Source organism: Balaenoptera musculus, chromosome 2, assembly GCF_009873245.2.
Source record: "Balaenoptera musculus isolate JJ_BM4_2016_0621 chromosome 2, mBalMus1.pri.v3, whole genome shotgun sequence".
Classification (NCBI taxonomy): Eukaryota; Metazoa; Chordata; class Mammalia; order Artiodactyla; family Balaenopteridae; genus Balaenoptera; species Balaenoptera musculus.
The window spans coordinates 111,010,504-111,030,280 of NC_045786.1; the positions used below are offsets into that span (position 1 = coordinate 111,010,504).

General features: G+C 39.4%; 1 protein-coding gene across 2 annotated transcripts in view; it reads left to right on the top strand.

Moving 5' to 3' along the window:
• NPAS3 (neuronal PAS domain protein 3) overlaps positions 1–19,777 on the top strand; it is an 864,939-nt gene that overhangs the window by 625,195 nt on the left and 219,967 nt on the right. The window lies entirely within an intron of this gene.

A 19,777-nucleotide genomic window follows, 5' to 3' on the forward strand; every position in this document is an offset into this window, starting at 1 on the left:
TTGTTGGTTTATAGCCTCCTCTTTCCAAAAAGGAAATAGCTTACATAAACATATACAATAAAAAGTAATGGCAAAATAGAACTAGGGTCTAAGGGAAAAAAAGATAAAAGTAGGTAATCTATTACCACATAGTAGGAGAACACAATAAAGGCTTATAAGAAGGGATATAAATGGTCTGATAAAGTGTCAGATTTACCTATGAGCTTCCTGGCAACCAAAGCAAAAAGAGAAACATAGCCAACTATAGCCAACCATCAAAAATAAGGAATGTATGGCTGAATCGCTTTGCTGTGTACCTGAAACTATCACAACCTTGTTAATCAGCTATACTCCAATATAAAATAAAAAGTTAAAAAAAAATAACAGTCACACAATGTTCAGAATGCCTGGGCTTCTCTCAGTGATGGCCATTGTTTTAACAACCAACCTCCCAGTATTCCAGTAACAGTCAATTATGTTCTAACAGTGTATACCCTGTTTTTAACAACTAGATACCCAGCATGGTAGTTGTAGTTTTTATATCACCTGACACCCAGGTTCTTACAGTAGACATTTTCTAAATCCAATACTTTATCCAACTGATGCTGAACATTTTTAATGTTCACCACAGAATGTTCTGCACAGTGGGTTACTCAATGGTATGAGAAAACAGTAAATACACTTGTTCTTGGTAAACCGCCAAGCCCAGTGCTTCAAAGGGCAGCCGTTGTCCCAACATGCTCATGTGATTATGGGCTTGAGCCCAGCTAGAGGGTGCATTGAAAAACTAAATAAATAAAAATAAGGAAGTATCACTTCTTAAGGAAAGGAAAGTTCTTCTGGGACTGAAATATTTAAATAAATCTCAAATACAATTTCTGTGGAGGCTAATATATGGATTATGACATATCGATTTGCTTCCATTGGAGTCCACATTCAGAACAAGGCTATAATGACCCACGAACACACATATCGCCAATCGCATAAGCTGGCAGAAGATTCTTCTCCTCTCAGATGTTGGTATGCCAAAGATCATCTTGAGAATGATGTTCTGGCATCCAGGACTTACAATAGCATTGACTAGTTTGATGGTTTATGTGCTTTTGAATCAGCTTTCCCTAATCCATACTCAAATCCTGCACTTTCTTTTAAATGCTGATGAGAAATTCAACATTTTATTTGCCAGAGGCAGAGGACATGGGTCTCAGTTAACCAGAGGATAAAAATGGACTCTTATCTTCTGAAAACATTTTATCTTGAAATTGGAGGGAGAGATGATGATTCTGATGCACATCTATGCCAGCAAACTGTTCTCAAGTTAACACAGATTTCTATTTAAAACATAATGGGTCCTAGAGCAGACTGGGAAATTAACAGACTTTTACATTGTGATACCATGAGGAAATACCCTAGAGCCAATTAAGCCCTCTCTTGAAATATACACTAATTACCCCCCATGGCCTCCAGTGTCCAGCTTGCATATGAGTCACTTCTTTCTTCTCACGAAGTCCCCATCCTGCTAGAAGATACTTCCTTGCCATCGTAAGCCAGCTGGAAGGTAACTGTCTACCTTGTAGATATGCTATCTACAAGGTTACACATTGGCTTGGTTCAAGGCAGCTTGCTGAAAGGGGTAGGGTGGCTGCAGCTATAAGAGCTTATAGAGGTGAAGGCGAAAAGGGGTAGATGGTCATTTTATATTTTGTCTTTTTTTTAAAGCCATGCAGATATATTTACCATAAACTCCTTTCCCCGTCCTGTTGTTCATCTCCATATTTTAGGTTTCTCTGCCTTTGTTATATAGAATGGCAAATAAAATTACAGCTACAGCACACAAGTACAAGGTCAAATAAATGACAGAGCTCAGTCTATTTGTGAAGCTATTCTGAAAGGGAACCATGGTGCCAAATGTGGTTTATTTGAATAATAAAGAAGAATTAGATTCCCCTGATAAATTGGCTGAGGGCCAATAAATCACTAGAGGTTAAAGATGCTTTGCAACTGCCATGTCTTTCTTTTGCTTTTCCATAGTGCAAGCCTCAACTCTCCCATTCTATGTTTTTCAATGCAAATCAAGTTGAGGTTAGTATGTGGTTAATACTTTTCGCTTCCATGCTTGTAAAAGATATATATATAGATAGATCTATATAGATATATATATTTAGCAGGGTAAAAAAAAAGAAGATATTAGCTTACAAGTTATTACTCTTGTTTGGCATCATCACGTCCTAGATAGCTAGAGTATAAAGACAAAACAAGTATTATTTCAACACAGCAGAGGGCTTATAATAATGGAGCCAAGTGTTAGCATTTTTTCAGTTGGTGTATGAAATTGATGCAACACTAGGATAACAGGGGTTCCTTCAATAAACGAATACACACAGCTCTCCAAATATTGCTTGGCGCCCCCCCCCTTTTAAAGTCAGTCAAGTAGGCATACCTTAATTTTTTTTAAAAAGAAAAATGTATCATTTTCTGCAGCTTGTGTTTTGTCGTTATTGTTGGTTTTTAACCTCAGCAAGTCTGCATTTTTCTCCTGTGCTAATCGTAAAAAGTTCATCACTTCTTGTGTAACAAAGAAAAATGCCCTTTTGAATGTGGAAGCTCTGAAGGTTTAGAGACTATTGAGAAAAAATAAGTATCAAAATAATTCAGAAACAGGACAAGGCACGGTGGCACATTATCAATTTACAACATTTAAATTGATAAATGCTTGGTGGTGAAGGCCTACAAGGGCACTTTGAAAAGCAAATAGCGACCTGGTGAAGAAATTGATTTCCCCCCCCCCCGAAAATGACTGCATGATGCATCATTTGACTTCATGCTGTCCGAATGCTTGACAGAGATAATCTCAGCAATCCCACGGGTGACCTTATCGTTCTCACCAGGACAACTTTGTCTACGTTCTGACTTTGTGCATGTCAAGGTTCCTCCCGGCAGGATCCTTGGGGGAAAAAGTTCCTCTGTTCGATCCAGATATTGAACTGCTCGCTCTTTCCCCTATTCCTTCCTCCCCACCCTCCCAAATAGGCAAACACACCTCTTTATTTCATCCATAATTATGAACGAGCCAGGCTGAAGAACGCAGCAGCTCTGCACGCCGGATCTTTGTGGAAACCCTTATTACTATTTAGTTTACAGAGTTCTAGGTGATAACCTATATTAGCGGGGATCTTTTTATCAGAAAGAGTAGAAAAATTCCCTCCTGTTCTTCTATAGTATGTTGCCATCCTTAGCAAAATGGAAAAAGCTAGCCGGTTTCTTTCTGCCTTGTTCTTGCAAGGGATTTTTTTGTTCCTCCCCTACAATCTTTACACAGAAAGCTTCTGAAACTGTTTGACTCCATACCATTTAGTTTCTAATAATGTTGTCCCCTCACCATCCAGTAATTCTAGGTATTTCTCTTGTAACTTTAAAATTATTTAATACAGACATAAGCCCCAGAGAGCACATCACAGTGGGCTGTCGAGCTTTGAATTGTCGTGGCAACCTCTGTGGCAGAAATCTGATGGAATCCACGAGGCTTCATCAGGACCACTGGTGTTTGGAAAATATGTTTCTGCCAGAGAGGAATAATTGACAATTTTTTTATGCTTAAAATATTTCTGTTGGTATATGTGGATGGGGATGTGTGCCTGTCTCTTTATTTATCAGTAATCTTCCTGCCACACAGCTCGTCCTTGATCATTACAATTCTCGATTAGCCATATCTTGAAAGCGGCAAATACCCTGCCCGGGTTGGCACCCTGAAGCTACAGTCCCCACCAGCTCTGACACCCTCAGTTCACCATATTCAACCCCTTTTACCTCCTTCTTTCATCCACAACATTAATTCTGAGTGAACAAGACGTGCTTCCTTGCTTTTGACAAGATTTGCTGCAGTCTCATGCGACAAAAACCCAACACTCATTCCAGATTCAGAAAGTAGGATTTATAACAGCATTTTAATTTAATGTTGGATGTCGAACATATAAAGAGATCACAGTAGTACTAGAGCTGAAAATTGATGCCTTTTTTATTAGTGTCCTCTCAGAAGTGGGTGAGACGCTGTTTGTGCAATGGAGCACAGAGCAGCACAGTCAGATGAATGAGGATATGCTATCTGCAAGGAATCATATTTCAAGCCACTGTCGGCCTCTATTGATGTGCTCAGAGTTGAAAGGTTATGCTAGTAAATGCCACCCGAATTTCCAGCGTTAGAAATCGGTAGAATAATCTGCTGGCTGTCACTTTATGCTCAGCCTAAATGCACTGCATGGGAATGTTTTACTTATTTTAACTCCAAATTAATTTCTTATTACTGGTGCATTGCTTTCTCTCTTCCATGCTTTCATCAGTTCCCAAATGGAACTGATGTTTAACAGGCCTTCAGAGTAAACCAAAATCTCCGAAAGAAAATGAAAGAAATTTGAGTCATCATACGTGAGAATTATATTCTTTTTATTTATTCCTTTGAACATGTTTTATCAGGCATTGAGGCTAAAACAGAATGTCAGTATGCAAAAAGGGCTTTTCTAGTTAGACTGAATCACAGAATCACAAGACAATAAAAGGTAGGCTCACCTTTTTCAAATGTATAATTTGAAGACTTTTTATATTGCGTCTTAATTTCTGGAGGTAATATGATGAAGAGAAGAAAGAAAATGCAGTGTCTTCATTTTGTGGGATCAAGAAGTCTAAAGTCAGAAAAAAATACTTTTTGAGGCATTAGCTTGTTTTATTTGTGTGGATGAAATGGTTTTTTCATATTCATTTTTAAAGTAGAGCACTAAGCAAAAGTAAGATGGAGAAGAAAATTTAGTCATCCTTCTAAGTCCGTAATTTATTCATTTTAAAATAATGAAACGGTGTTTTTCTGAATTAACCCATGTATTATTCATGCAGGCATTGGCAATGTAATGTCCCCAGTTTTCTGGAAAGCAATGTACATTTCTTTGCCTGACAAGCAGTATTTTCTATATGGTATTAACTTAATGGCTTATTTTATTATGTAAAGTTGGAAAGTAAAGATAATTTCTATAATGTGGTGCTTATATAGGCAATATATGCAAAATAATACCTCTACACCTAAGCCTTCCTCAGTTAGCCTGGCCCCTAGGAGAGTGATGAGTGATGGCAAACTGCTCAAATGAAGAATAAGAAATAACTTGACCTCCTGGGAAGAAGGTCATAAAATCATTAAATTCATGCGAATTCCAAATTTCATTTCTACACACATACATTCATTCTGTATTGGGTTTTAGCTCCTACATAAGAAGACATGGGTTTCATGACAGGAGTGACATAGCAACAATTTCAGTGATAATTTCGGTTGGAATATAATAAGGAAATCGACTTTAGGTTTTTGCATAAGTTCTAGAACTAGGCTGATAACCTGAAAACTTATGCTGGTTTTAGACAACAAATGCCATGTGGCTTTTTATCCTTCTTACTCTGTCTGCCCCCTTTGGATGACAGTCCAGAGGTGCAATCTCTTTTTCCTAAATAGTCATTTTTAAAGAGACTGATAGCAGTTGTTCCAATGATTCAGAGCATCTTTTGATGTGTATTTGTGTAAATAGATGTCTATTCACACGCCTCTATACATATATAAATGTATAAAATTGATTTCTTTCTGATTTGGTTTTTTTGCCTTCTGCACTCTTATCTACGGATGTTAAATAACTTCCCAAATGATTCACTAAAACAGCAAACCAGGTTTTCCTTTGGTGTCTCCTCCCCTTTTCAGCCTCCTACAACTGCACATTTACCACGTTCAATAATAAGACAAAAACTTCCTCTGATGCTGTTGATTTCGAATGTGCTGGCAGATTAAATCTATTACTTTCAAGAACTATGCAAACTTTTTGAGAGCAAAAGAATGTATGCAGAAAGAAGTTATCCCTGGGAAAGAAAAAAGTGGTTTGAGATTGGATGTTTTTACGGCAAGGCAGGGCCCTTGGCAGAGATGACAAAGAATACCTGTGAGCCAAGTGTGGCGTTCTGGTAGACCTCAGAAGTATGTCCGTAATAGCCTTTGGGTGTCATGTAAAGAGTCATAGACTGTGTTTAGCTTTTCTTCTAGGTTTTAGAGAAGCAAGTTTTGTATCAAGCAGCCCCCTCCCTTTTGGCCTCTCTCCCCAATAGGAGCCTTGCTTTAGAACCACAGGTAATCCCTTTAAGTAATGCTTTGCCAAGGAAACAATAGAAAATTGCCTCTTGATTAGGAAAGAGCCAAGGCTTTAAGAAGCAGACACATAAGGGATGGTTTCACAAGTTTTACTATCATTCTATAGCCTGTCTTGACTTTCAGATATTTGTTCCTACCATACTTCATTAGATGCTTAGATCTGGTTAACCAAAATCCTTAATTGTTAAACCAGATACTTTCAGGAGCTTAAAAAAAATTGCAGAAAATTTGCTTGGCTACATATAGCAGAGACTCCGAGGAGTGTTTCCAGAAAACAGGAATGGTAGCATTAGCTAGGATCTGGTTCTTTGCTATGAAAGGTACAGGCTTGCTTTGTTTTAAGAAATGTTGAGGCTAGCAAAATTGCAAAATGACTAAATAAAGATTATTTGTATTACAAAGTGTTCCTTTAAGTGGTGAATTCCTTTCTTGCTTTTAAGTATCTATGAATAGAATCATTATCTACTTAACGAAATCAAAGTGGGGGGGGGGGCAGTGAAGGAAGGGGCGAGAGGCACAAAAATTAAAGTGTTCAGAGGCATTCCATTTGAAGATCAATCAGAAACAACTGTGTGGAAAATGAGATTCTGTTGGCAGACAACTTTCTAAGAGCAAGCAGGGCTCACGGCTCCTGGTAAGCATGGGGATCTCCTAGCCTCAGGTGCCAAGCATAAGGGGAAGGTTGTTTGCAACCTGGTCAGACCGTTCATTCTAGTTATCCAGGGTCACGTCGAAGTGCTTGCAGTGGAGGGTAGGAGTGCTTGTGATGTCCTGTCTGCATATCTGTTTGAATTTACAAAAGTCTGCACATCCCTCAGGACAGAAGATGCAAATTCAAGGAAAAGAAGAGGTAGACTAGGAACCAATTCCCTGAAATTATGAAAAGAAAAAGCATAATTTTTCCAGTTCATTAATTAGAACTGACGTCACACGGTTTGCAAAGACCAAGAAAGGACCGTGCCATTTCACTATATTCAAAACCTTTTCACTTGAGCAGACAAGTAAATCGTGCACTGACTGGGACTCATTCAGCTCTTTAGTAAAAACACAGGCCTGCAACCTTGGGTGTAACATACATCGAAATTAGAAGAGTTGAACGGAAGATACTTTTAAAATGTCACAACTGCTCCCTGACATTGGATGATATGTTTATCCATTCATTATCACTGAGAACACCTGGGGCGGTGCTCAGGAAATCAGATAGTGCCTTTTAAGATAATTATAAAAGAAGCATAGATTAGCAAGCTGAGGGGAAAATAGACAATCCTGAATCATGATGTTACTAATTTTGATCTGTTTAGGGGCATCACAACAGTGTAATAAATGACTGCAACTGTCACCAGGTCTGAGGAGAGTGAATGCCAAGTACGACTCTTTGTACAAAGCAAACGTTTTCCTGGAGGTGAAATCCCAGCATTGGTTTTCTGTTTATAACATTAAGACACTCCACTGATGGTGTTTTCTGTTGTTGGTTTCTGGCTTGGCCTGCCTTTTATCTCTCAGACGTTCTGCCTTGGGAGAAGCAGGAGAAAGCCCTCTGGACAGGGGTCCTGGAGACCTGGCTCTGGTCACCTGGCTCTGGTTTTGTCTCTGCTTCTGATCAGGCGAGTGACCTTCGAAAAGCCTGGATCTTAATTTTTCTTAAGTGTGAAGTGAAGGGGTGATTTCTCAGGCTCCTTCTTCTTTAAAAAACGTGCTCTCTGAAATTCATTCAACACTGGGCATTTTATCCTCAGCTCCAGGGTCGGGGTGGGGGAGGGGAGCCTGGAAGAAGTAGGCTATTTTATTTTTAACCTTCAAAGGAATTTAGTTGAGCAGATGCTACCCTGCACCAGTCAGAGTAGAAAAGAAATGATATGGCTTTTAAAGGGCACATCTAGCATATCTACTGGGGTAAAGTAATTCTGGCAATGCTTCAAAGGATATAACTTTTGATGGTAAAGTAGGTAGGCTATGGAATGAAATCACATATGGCAGGCTGTCAAAGTCTCCTACACTTTCAGTACATTTATATAAGTGCAAATGGAGACTGCTTAGACAGAGTCCCGAGCAATTTCCTGCTAAGACTGCTTTCAGATTATCTGATATTATTTGACTAAATTATCTCTGTAGAAGCTGAGGACAACTTTTATGATCAAATATTTTGAAATTAGTTTTCCTCGTTGGCAGACTATCTGAAATATGAATGGCTCTCGTTTGAGCACTTGAAATTGAAAGGCTTTGGTAATAGCAATTATATAAAAACAAGGGTACTGAAGTGCTGTATATCATGCTGAAGGGGATATGTTTATAGGTCAGTGATGTCAATAACTGTAGTTCTCCCAGATACCTAGCTGTTACCCTTTCATTCTGGGCTGATGCAAAGGACAGACTGACTTTCTTTTCCACAAGGGTGTTTCATTTTTGAGGATAAATTCAGATTTTATTGACTCCAGACATTTAAACATAGTCGATTCATATTTATTACATTTCCCAAACATAGGGTGTCTAAGAGTATAAAAAGTGTGAACACACTGACAATGTGTAGAATCCTAAACAATTATGTGGTGATTGACTTGTGTGCTCCTGATGCTGTGTCTGTGAAGTATTCGTATCACTCTGGACATTTTCTATTCATGTATATAGCCTCACAGTGAACAATAATTATACCTAACATTTATTAAGCGCTTACTGTGTGCCAAATATTGTCCTAGGCACTTTACTACCATTAAAGTTTATAATCCTAACTATCGTTAGGTGCAATTATTATGCCCATTTTATAGATAAGAAAACTGAGGCTCAGAGAGATTAAATAGCTTGCCCAAAGTATTACAACTAGAAAGTGGCAGAACTAGCATTTAAACCTATCCCACTTTACTCCAAAGCACTCATTGTTAACCATTATTATTATTGCTAGCTGCTTCTGGGAAGTTGTAGGTAATTAACAAGTAGAATTTTTCAAGGTTAAGAGAGGCTGAGACTTGGAGCAATTAACCATACTGTTCAGAACCATAACATAGCTACTCTCACAATGCCAATGTCTATAAATGAAGTTCTGAAAACATCAGTAAAGTTACATATATATATTCAAAAACTCTGATATTCAACATTAGAAATATTCCAAAATTCAGTAGCAGGGCCCAGTAATAAATAATAAGGGTCTAAACCCAGAGTACCTAGGATATACCCCACACATTTAATATATATTCATGCATGCCAGCATTCAGCCAATACTGAGTGACCCACATGTGTCCAAAATATAATAAAAAAAACTGAGGCTATTAATAACTAAGGCATAGTGCCTGCTCACAAGGACCCAGTGTCTTCAAAGTGTCATAGACATGGTAACCAAGCTACAGTGTCCTATACATCGTAGGCCTCAAATCTTTTAATAAATACTGAATGTCACATGTTCCAATAAAGAGATGCGCTATATAAACCACAGGAGTAGAAAGTGTGGATGACTAACTCTGCCTAGAGAAGTTTGCAAAGGATTTACCGAAGAAATGCTGTTTAGGTCAGGTGTTCATGGGCATTTTCCACTTGGAAAAAGGGAAGGTGATATTCCAGGCAAAGGGAGGCATATCTGCAAAGTCATTTCTTAAGGCAAGAGATGAGTCTGGGAAGTTAGGACTGGACCATATTGTAAAGGATGTTAGAGGAAGCTAAAAAAATTGGACTTTCTCTTCCAGACCCTGGGAAACCATCAGATGTTTTAAAGGGAAAAGTGAAATCATAAATCTGTGCTTCAGAAAAAAAAAAAAAAAGTATTCTGGCAAAAAAAGTTTAGAAGATAGATGTCAGTCTTCCAATTAAAAGACAGATAAATAGCCCAGGAAAGAGACTTTTAAAAAAGAATTACAATAGGGCACATCAGTGGAAAGAAAGAGAAGGGGATGGATTTGAGAGGCCTCTTTCGGGTGAGATCAGTGCCTTGGTGACTGATCAAATGTAGTGGAAAGCAGGGAGGAAATGCATTTTTACAACTTAGTTCCAATTTAGATGTGAGACATTAGAGAAACTTGTGGGACATCGGTTGAATAAACAGGCTCCAGAGCTCAAGAGAGAGGTTGGGTTCAGAGTTACAGGTTGGGGAAGTGGTTAGCATATAGATTGTACCGGGACCCAAAGGAGGTGGATGAGATCACCAAGGAGGAGAGAGTTGGGGCAGCTGAGAAGATCCCAATTTACTGACAGGCCAAGGGTGAGATGGAAGCATATAAGATGAAGCACAAATGATCAGAAGGCAACCTGGAGAGTCTCCTCCTCAAGAAGAAGCATGCACGTTGCCATTAGGAAGGTCAGAGAAAGATTTTTCAAAAAGGATGTGATCAAGTGTCCTAAAGTTATAATATCATGGGGATAGAAAACAGCCATTGTGTCCATCAGTTAGAAGATGACCAGTGATTTGAGTATCATCAGGAGCACCATGAAGTCTGAAGGCAAAATTCGGGGGGCTGTTGAGTGAGTGGTACCAATGAGTGCAGTGAATGTCAGCTTCTCTGCCAGGCAGTTCAAGGGTAAAGAAGGTGGGGACGGTGAAAGTAGTTTGAAGGAGAGCTGGGCTTGATGGGTCTCGTTTTTAAGCTTAGATGATGTTAACATTAGGTCAAGAAGTTGCATGTAGAGAAAGATACAGTAAAGATTTGAGAAAGGGAAAAATCTCTGGACCCAGGTCTCAAAAGGATAAGCTTTGTGTGAAGGGCATGAACCTGGAAAATAGATAGGAATAACTCTCTCTCTTCTGCTGGAGAGAAGTTGGGGAATGGACTTAGAAGGTGGAAGTGGAGAAGGAGAGAAATAAGTTTTGAAGGAATTCATTGTGTCTCTCACCTGGTAAAGGTGAGGCCTGAAGATGTCTATGTAGTTACTTTTGCTAGGATTGATCAGCCTTGGTTCATCCACATAGGGGTGCAACCGACAGAGATATGATATAGCAGTGATGCCAGACATAAGGCAAAGTCAAAGCTAGAAACACCAGTCACAGACTAAGGCCAGGGTAACTCCCTTTTCTGCCAAATCTGATGGAGGTACCACCCATGAGACAAAAATTATAGGACATTCTAGGTGGAGTAGTGGATTCAATTGTGGGCCAAGGCCTAGTGCAATTAGCTAGTACCATTTGATGAAACTTGATAGCCATCAGAATGAGGTCTGCTGCCTTTGATCTTTCCACTGTTGATAGATGATCAAGTCTACTACAAAGACTGCCAGATCTAAGACTCAGGAATTGTATTCATTGATCCCCCTATTGACATCTGCTAATTTATATAGAAAGGGAAAAAAGTGAGGAAAATATTTTCTGTAAAAATTTTAGCTTTGAAATCCCATCTTTGCTTCCTTTTCTGCTCCCCTTAAATCACATATAAGCAGCCCATATGATGGGTGATTTTGCAGGTCTCTCTTTGCATTTGTAGGTTTTCCAATTGTCCTATACATTCCCTCTGAATACCGAGGCTCCCACATTCCTTTTCTGCTCATCTGTCTCTCCGTACAATTAGTACCTAATTGGTAAAAGGAATATTCTTGTGGAGGTACAGTGCCTGAGTCCTTCAGTAAGCTCTTGGTAAGGGAAGTGATTTGTTTGTTTTGCTGTTTGGAGTTTATTTTATGGTGAAAGATCAAAAACGCCTTTGGGCTTTTCAAATTCATTTCTAATTGTTCGTGTTAATTGTCTCTGACTATAAAACAGAAAACTCTTTAATAGTTATAACTAGACATATCTGTCATAGATGATTTAGTTCATGTCAAAGTAGGTGATAGAGATTATATAAATTCAAGATCTTGAGAATGTGTCTCAATACTGCTTTTTGTTTCTCGAGAAAAGAGAACAGAAAGAAGGAAAGAAGGAGAGGGAGGAAGAGAGAGAGAAAGCTAAGAGAGAATAAAGATGTGATTTTTAGCCCTCTTCTCCCCCCGCCCCCAGAGCCCACCTCAAACCCTTGGGTTGCCGAATACAAACCTGTGGCAAACTGGAGTTTTACAAATATTTAAATGGAATGTGTAAAGTAAGGCATGATATATGCCCACTTGCAAAGTGGGCCCATTAAATGAAACAAATGCCACCGAGTCTCTGTTTCCAGCTGAGGTTATAATGTGCGGGATGGTCGTGAGCGCCAGATTCCCTTTGTATTCGCTGTCATAAACCACACAGTTTATAGTGCCATATGAATTTGTAGAGCTGATTGTTTTATTATATTTGAGTGTAAATTTTTCATCCCTTTCCGTTCCGCCACCGTTCTCAGAGAATACAGGTTTTATGCTGATACGATGTTTCCTAGCTCTGGGCATGGCCTGGCCCTACTACTGACTGTAATTTACTTTTTGGTATCTGTCGCCTTGAGCTTGCCTTCTGACTAGCTTGTTGAATGATGTGCTAATCCATTATATTTTTCAGACAAGTGTATCGACCAGTATAAACAGACTGGAGGGCACAAACCTAAATGAAAACTATACTTCCCTGAATCATTTAAAAAGCTCCAGCTTGGTGGCAGTGCTCAGTAACTGGGTCTGTACATAAGTAAAGGAGAGGGAGATCTCAATAAATAAAACAAAAAAAATGGAAACATCCCTGCCTGTAGGGGCTTAGTCCAGGTTTCAAATGTTCACCTTTATTCACCTCTGTTTTTTTTAACACGATCAGAAGGGGCTACTTTAAAATGCCCTCTTCTAATACAAATCTGGAATAAAACACGACATTTAGCATCTCCTGCCATTGGTGAGGCTTTCTTACCTGCGCTCCCATGAGGGGGTGTCTTTCACTTGAAGCCACCCATGTACATGATCGTAACATGTTTATACACATAAAGAGCAGAAAGCAGGCACTCAGAGGAATTTCAGCTGAAAAGTTAAGCCTTACATCAGCCCCTTTTGAATCTTTCCCGTTGTCAGAAATGTGGGAATGTACGGCCCAGTGGGTTGGGTGAAAATACATTTCAAATTAATCTTCCTTTTAAAAAAGACTGTCAGGCAAACCCAAGCTCTTCGATTTGTAAGACCAAAGGCATGAGGTAAAGATTTACCTGTCACAACGTGAGTAAAGATACAGTAGCTGCTGAAACTTTTGGTCTGTACATTCAAATGTAGCCTGACAACCAGTAACATTGTAGAAATGGTGTTCTTCAAATCAAATTACAGCACAACCAAAGGGAAGCAATTCCCTGCTTATGAACAGGGGCTCAGTTTGTTTCCTCGCCTCTTTGATGCCTGTTACTTTTACAAATAGTTATACTGGGGAATTACTTAGGTCTCTTGAGGTGGCCAATGTAAAAAATATAAACCCATTCTTCCCAAATCTTTTGTTCAGCTTCTTGAGGTTTGCAAGGCATACTGGGTGTTTTTCACATTTGTTTTATCCTTAGGGCCAGATACAGACCATCACAGACCTTTTGGTCTGCAGAGAGATAGGGAGGTTTCAGAGCACATTCCCCCACCTCTCACTGGATGGTCACAGTCATCTTGAAAGGCAGCGTATAAGGAGTTTATGCCCATTTGACAGATGCAGAAACTAAAATTACGAGTCATGAATGGCCAAGGTCACAGAGCCAGCGAGTGGTAAACCAGGACTCTCCCTCTTGGCTCCATCTCTCCCAACCACTTCCTTTCTAAGAGGTCCTCAGCCAGTGCTGAGACCTTCATCTCCTACTAGGAAGGGGACGGGTGAAACAAAATGACATATCCCCTCTGTCCTCTGTCCTGACTGCCACAGCCAACGCCACCTTTCTACCAACAACACAGCCCCCAAGCAGCTTCACTTCTTTTCAGGATAGAGGAGGTTAAACCATTGTTGAACAAGAAAGCTTGTGGAGACCCTGAGCCACAGTCCTTATGACAGCTTAAAATGCCTGACCTGCACATGCATGGACCTGTGTAAGGAGAGTCGGTGACTAAATCCTTCCCCCGATTCCAAGGACAAATAAAAGGACGCCTTGTGGCCACACGCAACCCTTCTTTGATCTCGGGTGCAGTATCTCTCAGCATTGTGCCAATTTTAAACATACCACATGAAGTCTGAAATGTATTTCTGGGCCTAAGACAGGCTGGTGGGTCAGTATCTTCCTTCTAGTTCTTTCTAGAGGAAGTTACTGCCCACTGATCTCTTTGTTGTTTTGAGAGTTCTAAACTCACATTTCCTTTGTCTCCTTCTTGCTTCACAAGTCAGATGGATACTGACCCCCGTCCTCTGCTCGCTCAGGGGTTTGGCCAATGGGTCAGGTGATCTATCCTACATTTTAAAATAGAGCCATCAAAAACTTGGGTAGTAATGGGCATCAAATAAGGATTCGTTACCTGACTGAGTGAATGTATATCCTCTAACTTCCAATAGAGTATTTTGCTCATGTGAATGATCCTGAAGTCAGGGACTTTCTAATGGGTCAGTGAATTCTGAACTTTGTTTCAATCTTCCGCTTTAATGGACCATGAGGAGGTATGACCAGGACCAGCTGTCAGGGAGACTGGGTTTACTTGCCCAACTTACTCATCATCTGATGAAACCAGAGAGCAAAACAGAGTTATCTTTTCTTGCAGAACCGCACATTACAATAATGAAGGGGGTTCAAACATTATCAGTGTCTACATAGCAGGAAGTGGGAATGAACTTACACTTAGGGAGAATAGACTGTTTGCCAGGCCCAACAGCAGCAGTATTAGGAACAACAAGACAGCAAGTTATAGCTCTTTGAGCAAATGGTGGGTACCAGAAACTACCCTAAACTCTTCATACACGATTTCTCAGTTAACACTCACAACAACCCTATGAGGTAGATTCTGCCAACACAGTTCTTTTTAAAAATTAATTAATTTATTTATTTATTTATTTTTATTTTTGGCTGTGTTGGGTCTTCGTTTCTGTGCGAGGGTTTCCTCTAGTTGCAGCAAGCGGGGGCCACTCTTCATCGCGGTGCGCGGGCCTCTCGCTATCGTGGCCTCTCTTGTTGCGGAGCACAGGCTCCAGACGTGCAGGCTCAGTAGTTGTGGCTCACGGGCCTAGTTGCTCCACGGCATGTGGGATCTTCCCAGACCAGGGCTCGAACCCGTGTCCCCTGCATTGGCAGGCAGATTCTCAACCACTGCGCCACCAGGGAAGCCCCTGCCAACACAGTTTTATGAAGTGGAGTTCGCCATTGTCTCCATTTTATTCAGAGTATCCAGTACCAGCTAGAAAGAGAGCTCTAAGCTCTTTGATGGAGAAGTGAAGGCGTTTGGGCAGGTTTTAGGGGTAAAATGAATTCCAGGGTATGTCTCAGATGTAAGTCCTCTTATTCACATATCTCAGTAATTCAGACCCCATACCAAAATGAATAAACAAATACAGAAATAAATCTCTTCTGGGTTTAAATAATAAACCTTTTCAATCAGAGAAGCATCATATTTTATTCGATGATTTGGGCTGGGCAGTTGAATGATCTACAGGATCTCAGTATGTGACTTGACAGATTTCATCTCTCAGTTCCTCGGTATTTTCACCTGTAAAACAAGAATAATTATCCAGGCTCTCTATATATTATAATGAGAGATGATAAAGACTGATGAAATATGGATGCATAGAATGAAGGATTCAGAATAAATGTACTCCTGAGTTCATAGATATGCTATTACTAATAATGGAATTGTCCTACTCAGAAATAATTTCCCATTTCAGTTGTGCATTTAATTATGAGTCATCTTTTTTTCCCCTCATTCAACCAAACAGGTATTAGGCATCTACTCAGTAATACTGTGGGGAATGAAAAAATGAGGTAGTTAGCCTCAGTTTAGAAAGAACAAAAATAAACAGTGTAATGAAATATTTTCCTTGAAAATTTTTGAAAGCTGCTGGAGTTGGAAGTAAAGCTCTTGTTTTGTCTGCATGAAGCCAAACATCGAAAATGGAAAGGTTCAAGCAGTAATACAGATGTTTCAAAACATCTGGATGTTTGCTATCCTGTAGATTTACCATGTGGATCTCCTACAAAGTTCTTCCATTTTCTTTCGGGCTTTCATAATTAATTCAAAGTCATATTTTCGTGCTTTGAAGACAAAGCATTTTACTAAAATCCCTTTGTCAATCATAAAATACTAAACCTTTTCTACTTGGTAGTCTTAAAGCTACAATCACAGTGTTTACCAACCCACTTGTTATGGTTGGCAATAGTTTTTTATATATTTAAAATGTTCTAGGATCTAGGAGGTTCTAGGATTTGGCCATGGGACACACCAGGTAAATGCTGAAGGGGCTTATACACAAGGCAGTCGGGGGTCAGGGAAGCCAGCTTTTTGGATGGAGATTTCAGAGCAACCTACTTCTTCTTTATTCAAAAGGAAGAAACTGCCAAAGGTGTGATGTAAAAGGTGGTATCTCAGATATATTTGATTAAAAAATCATTGTTTGTTGTAAACCTAATCCTGTGCTTAATAATTTCCTTCCAAGATGACTCCAGGGCAGAAAGGGGAAAGGGAAATAATTATAGGGGAACAGAGTGAGTCCAGATGGCAGATGTATTTGAAAGGCCTAAATGTGACCTGTGGGCTTTAAAGGCTGGATGGAGGGCCTTTTACATCCCATCCGCCCAGCCTGCAGACTTCCAGCTGTGGTGGTTACCCTCAGTGCCCCCAGGGCGGTGCAGAACCAAGGGCGGCTACCTGCTGCCTCCTTTCTTTACAACTGAGGACACCATCTTTATGACTATAAAACCAAATGGCTCCACTCACTCTTAGTTTTCTTACTTAGAATAATCTCATTTTTATTCACATCTGTGGGAAGCTCCAACTCTGGCCTAGAACTACTATGCTTTGTTTCATGTTTTTGGTTTTATTTTTTTCCCAAAATGGCTCACGTTGTTTTAATCACTTTCCGTCAATACTTGGAAGAGCTGGTTTTGAAGAAGCCGTCTACTCCCTCCCCTCCCAAACATGTTAATCCATTGATGCTTCAAAGCCCAAGTATCATCCGCACATCAAAATATGTGAACCTTAGCAAGATAAAAGCTGTCCAAACCTGATTTTGTTTCTACACAGATGGCTATAAACATGACACTGGGATATTAGTCTTGGCTTTTCTTGACAGACCTGAAAATTGGCCATGCAGAACTGTTTAAAATTGGTAGGAAAAACTTACCCTGAAGTTTACTGTTGATTAACACTAGAGAAAGCATATAATTAATGGAAATGCATGTCAGAATAAAGGAAAATGTGTTATCCCCTTCACTTCTGAGTCCTAGCAAAGGTGTTGAATACAGCTGATATTTCAGAGGTGAAAAGGAACTGTGCTTGTTTTAGTGAAGTAAAAATGTGTGTTATAGTGTACATGTGCAGTAATTAATTTATACCCTGGCAAGTCTTCTAATTAGAAATACGTTTGTTTTTTGGTTTGTTTGTTTATTTAAATTTATTTATTTATTTATTTATGGCTGTGTTGGATCTTCGTTTCTGTGCGAGGGCTTTCTCTAGTTGTGGCAAGCGGGGGCCACTCTTCATCGCGGTGCGCGGGCCTCTCACTGTCGCGGCCTCTCTTGTTGCGGAGCACAGGCTCCAGACGCGCAGGCTCAGTAGTTGTGGCTCACGGGCCTAGTTGCTCCGCGGCATGTGGAATCTTCCCAGACCAGGGCTCGAACCCGTGTCCTCTGCATTAGCAGGCAAATTCTCAACCACTGCGCCACCAGGGAAGCCCCAGAAATACGTTTTTTAATTACAAAAGTATCATACAGCAAAAATTCAAACAGTAGAGACTAATAGAAAGAAGAGAAAATGCATACATTCAAAAGAATATATTGTAAACATTTTGATGTGTATCTTCTCAGATACTTCTCTATGGATTTATATCTACATGTGTTTGTTTTATATATGTTACCACTTTGTAACATTTTTAAAATTTAAAATATTAAATTTTAAACACTCTTTTTTAGTGTTGATAAATACACTTGCAAAGTACTGTTAATGACTACACAGCATTTCTTTGTATGGATGTGACATAATTTATTTAACCAGCCTCCTATTATTTAACATTTAAGTCTTTTCCAATTTTGTAATATTGTAGATTTTATTTATTTTGTTAAATATCTTTGCAACAAAATTTTTATGTATATACCCATTATTATATTCTCCAGATGAGTTTTCAGAAATTGAGTCCAGAGGGCAACGTATCTTTTTGTTTTGTTTTCTTTTCTTTTCTTTTCTTTTCTTTTCTTTTCTTTTCCATTATGGTTTATCACAGGATATTGAATATAGTTCCCAGTGCTATACAGTAGGACCTTGTTGTTTATCTATTCTGTAAGTAATAGTTTGCATCTAACTAATCCCAAACTCCCACTCCATTCCTCTCCTTTCCCTCCTCCCCCTTGGCAACCACAAGTCTATTCTCTATGCAAAGGACAACATATCTTAAGGGATTTTCATACATTTGGCCCAACTGTTCTCAAGATAGATGGTACTAATTGACTTTCTCACAGCACAGTACTAGATTGTCCTTTTCCTCATACCCTTGCCAGCACTGAATTTTATTCTTAAAAAAAAAAAAATCTTAATAAATTGAGGGAGAAATGGCATAATCTTGTTTTACAAAAAGTTTTCATAAGGTCTGCTCTAAATTTGAATAAGATGATCCCCAAAATGTTCAGTAACTCTTACTGAAGAACGATTTGCAGAGAGGCAATACTGATTTCTTGTTGCTGTGGCATTTGCGCAGGACTCTGCTGTGTTCCTGAAGTCCGTGTAACATAAATATTGTTATCCCATGTTTATCTTCCTATGTTTGTAATACCCTCTGTCTGTGCTACTAGTTTGGTTTTGTGTTCATCCTGGAAAGGACAGAGCAACAATATGCACTGTTTAAAGACTTGTCTTTGCTTTCTGAAATCATTGTTTGTCTTTTTTACATGTTTGCCTGTTTCTGTATAGTTCCTTTCAAATTTTCAAGATTCTGCTCAGAAAAAAAATGCAAAATTCCCAGCAGATGTTAAGATAATGTTTCCCTGGACAGAAAGACAAAGCAGGCTTTATTTTTAATTAAATATAGATACAGTTCCTATAACTAATGAGGAAACCCCTGTCTTTAATCAAAACTTCAAAATAGTTACATTAAAAAGCACATAGAGAGCATAAGACATTTGAAGTAATAAAGGCATTTAAATGGACTAGTTGATTTTAGTTCAGAAATAATGGCATGTCTTCACTTCACAGCCTCCCTTGGTGCAAGATAGTAAGGAAGTTTTTTGCTACTGGTTTTTTTGAGTCCTAGGGGAGATCATGTGTCCTGCTATTGTCAGCATTGTTAATAAATGGACAAAAGAATCCTGCACTGAACCCCAGATGAGCTCTAAGCACTGCAGAAAGCCCCAGTCTTCTGTTACCTCACTTATGTATGTGAGTTGATAGGATGAAAGTAAACAGTGGCTCTGTACCGCTAGTTGTTCCAAGCTACTGCTGAGGGTTGGAGGGTTCTAGATTCTAACATTGTGTAATTATAAGAGGTCATTTTCAGTTTTGTTTAAAGGCAGAGAAAGAATGAGTTAGGAGCCATGCCTTGTGTAGCCAGTGGAAGATCAAGCATTCACCCAAATAGACCTGCCTTGTTCAGGATCCAAATCAGTGTACAGTCAGTGTACAGTGTGCAGTCAGCTCTCTGTATCCGCAGGTCCTACATCCATGGGTTCAACCAACCGCAGATCAAAC